This window comes from Buteo buteo, chromosome 8 (assembly GCF_964188355.1).
Source record: "Buteo buteo chromosome 8, bButBut1.hap1.1, whole genome shotgun sequence".
NCBI lineage: Eukaryota > Metazoa > Chordata > Aves > Accipitriformes > Accipitridae > Buteo > Buteo buteo.
Window position 1 is genome coordinate 20,318,503 of NC_134178.1, and position 6,000 is coordinate 20,324,502.

Here is a 6,000-nt window from a genome sequence, read left to right on the forward strand (position 1 = left end):
CCACCATGAATCCAGCAATGTTCCAGTGGTTCAGTCTTGGTGAAGAAGGGTCCAGAAGAAAGAAAGAGTGAGAGAGAGACGCAGTCCTTTTATTGTCCCAGTCCCCGTGAATTTTTCGAAGAGTCTGCCCATTTCCATGAAGCTCATGGACATACATGTTGTCCATGTCGTACATGCCATCTGTGTCCCTCTAGGTGCACATGCTCAAGTGTCCATGGTGGCTCCTGCGGGGACAGGATGTTGACGTCAAGAAGTGGTAGTGGTGCAGCAGCAATGTCGAGACAAACATAGTCTAGCACAGTCTCTTACAATGTGCCAACTGGTGTAGGTGCAGGACTTCCATGAAGGTTGGCTGGGTCTAGTTTCACAAGAAAATTGTGCACTAGCCACGTGGACCAGCAACACTTTGTGACATTTGGAGATGCTGCACCAGGTGAGCCTGTTCCAGCTGGTCACTGACTCATAGAGACCACATTACTGGTTTTTGTTACCATGATGCCACAGGGGACGCCTTTGCTTTACCACTTGATGTCTTAGTAGAGTGGGGGGGTTACCTGCTCTTCCTACTGCAGTCTGCAAGCTGGACAGCACTCAGGCAGTGGCCTCTCTGCTGGGTGGTGAAGCTCCTCCTGGCCCTGGGAGATGTCCAATTCTGGAATGACCGGACAGCTATTCTGTTCCTTTCTGTGTAGGAGGCAGGTTAATTCACTGTTTCATATTACTGCATAGTAAAGTTTTATCTCCAGACTTTGGATCACTGCCTTAAACACTGTCAATAGCTACACATTTTGTCTGTATTGTATTTGGCGCTAGCTTTGCCTCCTGTAGGATGAAAAAAAAAGGGGTTTTTTACACTTTTTATTCATCTTCTTTGCATTGTCTTCTAATGTGGTCTGTGTAATTGTTTCGTGCTTTGTATTGCAAATTCTTTGGGACAGGAATCACATCCTAGTGCTAGTGCTTTAGAAAGTGTTTTTTCATCATTCAACAAAATATAAACAACAGTTGTGGTGGGTTGACCTTGGCTGGACATCAGGTGCCCACCAAGCTGCTCTCTCACTCCCCCTCCTCAACAGAATAGGGGAAGAAAATACAACAAAAACCTCATGGGTCAAGATAAGTACAGGGAGATCACTTACCAATTACTATCATCAGCAAAACAGACTCAAGTTGGGGAAATTAGTTTAATTTATTGTCAATAATGGAGTAGGATAGTGAGAAATAAAAACAAAACTAAAAACATTTTCCCTCCACCCCTCCCTTCTTCCCAGGCTCACCTTCAACCCCCAGCCCGAGGGGTGTAGGGGGATAGGGTATGGAGGTTGCTATCAGTTCATAGCACTTCATCTCTGCCACTATTTCCTCCTCATGCTTCTCCCCTACTCCAGTGTGGGGTCCCTCCCATGGGATACAGTCCTTCACAAACTTCTCCACCATGCATCTTTCCCTCGGCCTGCAGTTCTTCACGAACTGCTCCAGCATGGGTCCCTTCCACGGGCTGCAGTCCTTCAGGAGCACACTGCTCCAGCGTGGGTCCCCCGCGGGGTCACAAGTCCTGCCAGAAAACCTGCTCCAGGGTGGGCTCCTCTCTCCATGGGTCCACAGGTCCTGCCAGGAGCCTGCTCCAGCGTGGGCTTCCCATGGGGTCACAGCCTCCTTCGGGCATCCACCTGCTCCAGTGTGGGGTCCTCCCTGGGCTGCAGGGGGACAGCCTGTCTCACCATGGTCTTCCCCATGGGCTGCAGGGGAATCTGTGCTCTGGTGCCTGGAGCACCTCGTCCACCTGCTGCTTCACTGACCTGCATGTCTGCAAGGTTGTTTCTCTCTCTCCAGCTGCTGCTGCACAGCGTTTTTTTACCCTTTCTTAAATACGTTATCACAGAGGTGCTACCAACACCTCTGGCTGGAATTGGCTCTGCCAGACACAGGGGCAGTTCCTGGTGTCTTCTCACAGAAGGCACCACTGCAGCCCTCCTCAGGTACCCAAAATTTACCACATAAACCCAATACAGCAGTGCAGGCAGAAATATCTGCACCAGTCCCAGAAGGTCACGGACATTTGCCGTACAGCAAACTGACTTGTCCTGGGATTATGCTGTCAAGGCAGAGATTGTGCTGCAAAGACATTGTTTTCTCAGATTTCTGGTTGAACTGGCAGGGAAGGAATAATTGTAAATAAGTGCTGGGTTTTGATGGAACACCCAATAACCTCATCCAAACTTTTTTTCTATCTGGTTGGAATTTGAGGAAGAACACCGACAATACAGAAAGACTTAAAGAAAAATCAGATGAAGACAAGTAATAGGTATTTTAGGCCCATTACAAGTATAAGTATTTCTTAAAAGAACATACCAGTATGTTTTCCATAGCTTAGTGGAAATCTGATGATCAAACAGCCAACATTTATAAATCATGATATTATGTCTAAACGATTTAATTAGGTAAGTGGAAAGCTTAAATGAGAGAACAGTCTTAGGAATTACCATTATTTCTTTCAAAATGTAGACTAGCAGCTAAACCCCTAAGATGAGATTTTGAACAGTCATATCCCTATGTGTAATTATCTCATAGCATAAACCTTTTGCTAGGAACTACTAAGTCAGTTGTTTTAAGGGAGACGTCTATGTGGGCTGCCTGTCTGGAAGCCTCTTCTAGGGGATGTTTGTGGCACAAATGAAAAGGTTTTAAAAACAAACCAAAAAGAAGGAAGACTATCAAATGCTTCAGGTGTTTCATATTTTAATTGTTCTTTTTGGGAAAGGCAGTTTTTCCCTTTTCCATACTTTACTCCATTTTTTGGGGGGGTGCATATGCGTGTGTATGCATGTGTAGAGTTTTCTACTTTTTTCCTACTGCCTCTTGTGCCACATTTTTTTGTCTATGTTAAGCACAGACAGTTCCCTTTCTTCACAGAAATGTCAGAAATGTCACTACTGTATTTGCAATTTTCTTCCAGTGTGTCAGCTTCTGCAAGTAACTACAGTCCTCTGCTCTTCACAGAGTGAGCCCTACTCACAGCAAGTAGTACAAGATGACAGTTGCAATCCTTCCCCTTCTCTTCTCCATTAGTAATATTATTATTATTTTAGAGTAAAAAATATTAATGCATATGGCTTTATTGTAGCTTTATCATACTGTATAGTCTCTCAAATGTGGTAGAAATACAGCATCTCCTACTTCAGGAACTGAACAATAAAAAACACCATTTCCATGAAAACAATGCAGTGCAAGAGTGAGAGTAACAGAAAAAAAAAAAAAAGCAGGTAAGAGCCTGGCTACTGAAAGGGGATACTTTTTCTTAAATAGCGAAAATAAAGCCTCTCCAAAAGATTGCATTAAATGGACAAGACATAAGATAGGTGAACATTTAACTTCTGAAACACTCTCACTGTATTTGGGGAATTAAATATGGATTCCTCAAATGTCTGTTCTTACAAGTGAGACTATTGGTTAGAATATGTTTCTCACACCTTTCAGAAGGGCAATATGTTGTGTTTTTTTCCTGGCTGTAGTGCACTAGGCAAGATGTAGTTTGGAGGAAGGCTCCAGACTAGAGAAGGAAATGGGGACTAGACATAACAGAAAAGTAGCATGTTCATTTGTATTTTAGATTTTAACTGGGTTTTTTTGAGAGTGTTCAGCAAAAAAAATATTTTTCCAATGAAATCTAGTTTTAGAAAAAAATATATTCAGTATAAACTTAGTTTTCTTTCAACTTGGTTACATAAAATAGTTCTGATGATTATTACAGAGGGGACTGTTGTCCCAGCTTTCTCAGCAGAGCTCTTCTTTGGATGAAGTAGTGCTGCCCTACCCTTTTAATTAGACGTCCAAACATATATCATACAGATCACAGAGTATCAGTCAATTCTTAGGGGGGCACTTTATTTCTCTGTTCACTTAGGATTTTATTCCTTTCCTCAGTGGACAGTGGGTTCTCTTCCCAAGTAGTCTGTCACAAAGACTGAAATCTGATTTGCCTTGTTTTGTTTTTCTGTGAAGAACAGTGGTGTGAGGGATTGCTGTAGAAATGTCTTAACATGTTTCTTTTCCTTGCAACACATTCTGCTGTAGTTTGCTTGCCGTTATTTCCTTGCATCTTGATTTTTCTCTGAAACGACCATACTTGTGAAAGCAAAGGAAACTACAGTATAGTAGGAATCCTTTTGGAACTTTGTTAGTTTGTGCAAGATTAAGGAAAATATATTTCTTTTCCAAAGGAAAAATATATTTCGCCCACCCAGCTCTGTCTCCAGTAAAGTTTTTGCAAATAATATATTAAGATTTTTTTTAGGAAGAGATGGAGAACGTGTTGCTTATAATTTGGATTGGATTTATAACTTCACTGCATACAGATTATGACTGTATGATTTTTTTCCGTGGCACTGCAGGCTATTAATACGCACTCTACCACTGTCGTTTAAAAATCTAATTAGCTGTCAAAAATAAAGAGGTTCCTCAACTGTGATCTAGGAAATTCAGTACAAACACACATCTGCACAGAGTAAAAACAAGCAATAAAGTCCCATTTAAGCCATCAGAAAAGGGTAAGTCCTAAACGGTACATATGTGTTGGTCTGGTCCTCTCTGGAGACATGCAATTCATTCTATGTGAAATTTCAAATTAATTTTAGAATTCTAAAACTCTCTAAAAGCTTGAAACCTTTTAAAGACATGTAGAACATCACCTTCATAGGTAACCATCATTATAATTGGATGAAGCTGATTAACCAATGATCTCTGTGGCAGGGTGTACTGCAGTTCAATTCGTCAGTGTTCATGCAGGACTGTTAAGGATTCCTATAACATGTTCCACCTGATCAAAATCAATTAGTGTTGTTATTCATTGGTAGGAAAGTTAATACTAATATGAATATGAATGTAATAGTAGTAGTACTAACAGAAGTCTTAGGATCACGCCTGTGTCCATGTATGAAGAATGGAGAGTTAAAAAGGTGACAGAAAAGAAATTCTATTTACAGTATTTCAGAAAATTCAGCTAAAAAATCCTGTCACAAGAACAGGAGACACAGGAGTCGTCTCACTTGCTGTCCTCAAGGATTAAGTGTATCGAGAATTTTGAGCTGCAAACACCTAGCTGTTGACCTGAACCACTTAGCAAACTAATGATCCATTTCAAGTCATTTTGCCTAATTACATCTTACATCCCATGGAAATAAAGATTTTTCTGGACATATTTCTTTAAACCACTGAAAAACAAAAATGTGTTATTTCCTTTCTAATATTTCTCTATACCCTACAAGGCAAAATTCTCATGGGTCTCTTTGAAGGTGTCTTCAGTGCAAGTTGGCCCAAACTACCATTTCTGCTTTAGACCACAAGAGAAATTACCAAGAACAATTTGAAAAAGCCAGGTACATTGTGGTTTGGAGAAAACAAAGATTCTCTTAGGACCTTGTTATTCACATAGTTCTGTTAAAAAGTAAAAGAGAGAAAAAACAAGTTTTAATACTTGATGGTGACTGGCATGCATTAAACTTGTCTACCTTTCACAGAACAGTAATGTTCATAATGGTGAAGTGATAGTTGAGGGCACAGCTTGAAAACACTTTGATGATAATGCAGTGATCCTAACCACTTCATTTAAGGCTTCAAATGACTCATAGCAATCAACAAAAAAACCCAAGGAGAATTATATAATGTTGGGATTGGTTTTCTTTTTTTTTTCTTCCTTTTAAAATATTTGGGACCCTATTTCCTTTTGACTTTCACTCATGGAATGGGACTTGGCAGCGTAAAACATTCCACTCACCATTAAAAATCTTACAGAAGAACAGAACTCTATATTAATGATATGAGTTTAGAAAAAGTACTAATTCATTTCAGTTACATATTGACTTATTTGTAAGCTAAGATACTAATTCAAAAGAATATAACATAAAAGCTTCCTTTTTGAATGTGGAATCCAATAAGTAACAGTTTTAGAATAAATGTAATTTAAGAAACTACTTAGTCTTTCAGTATAGGGTTATTTTACAT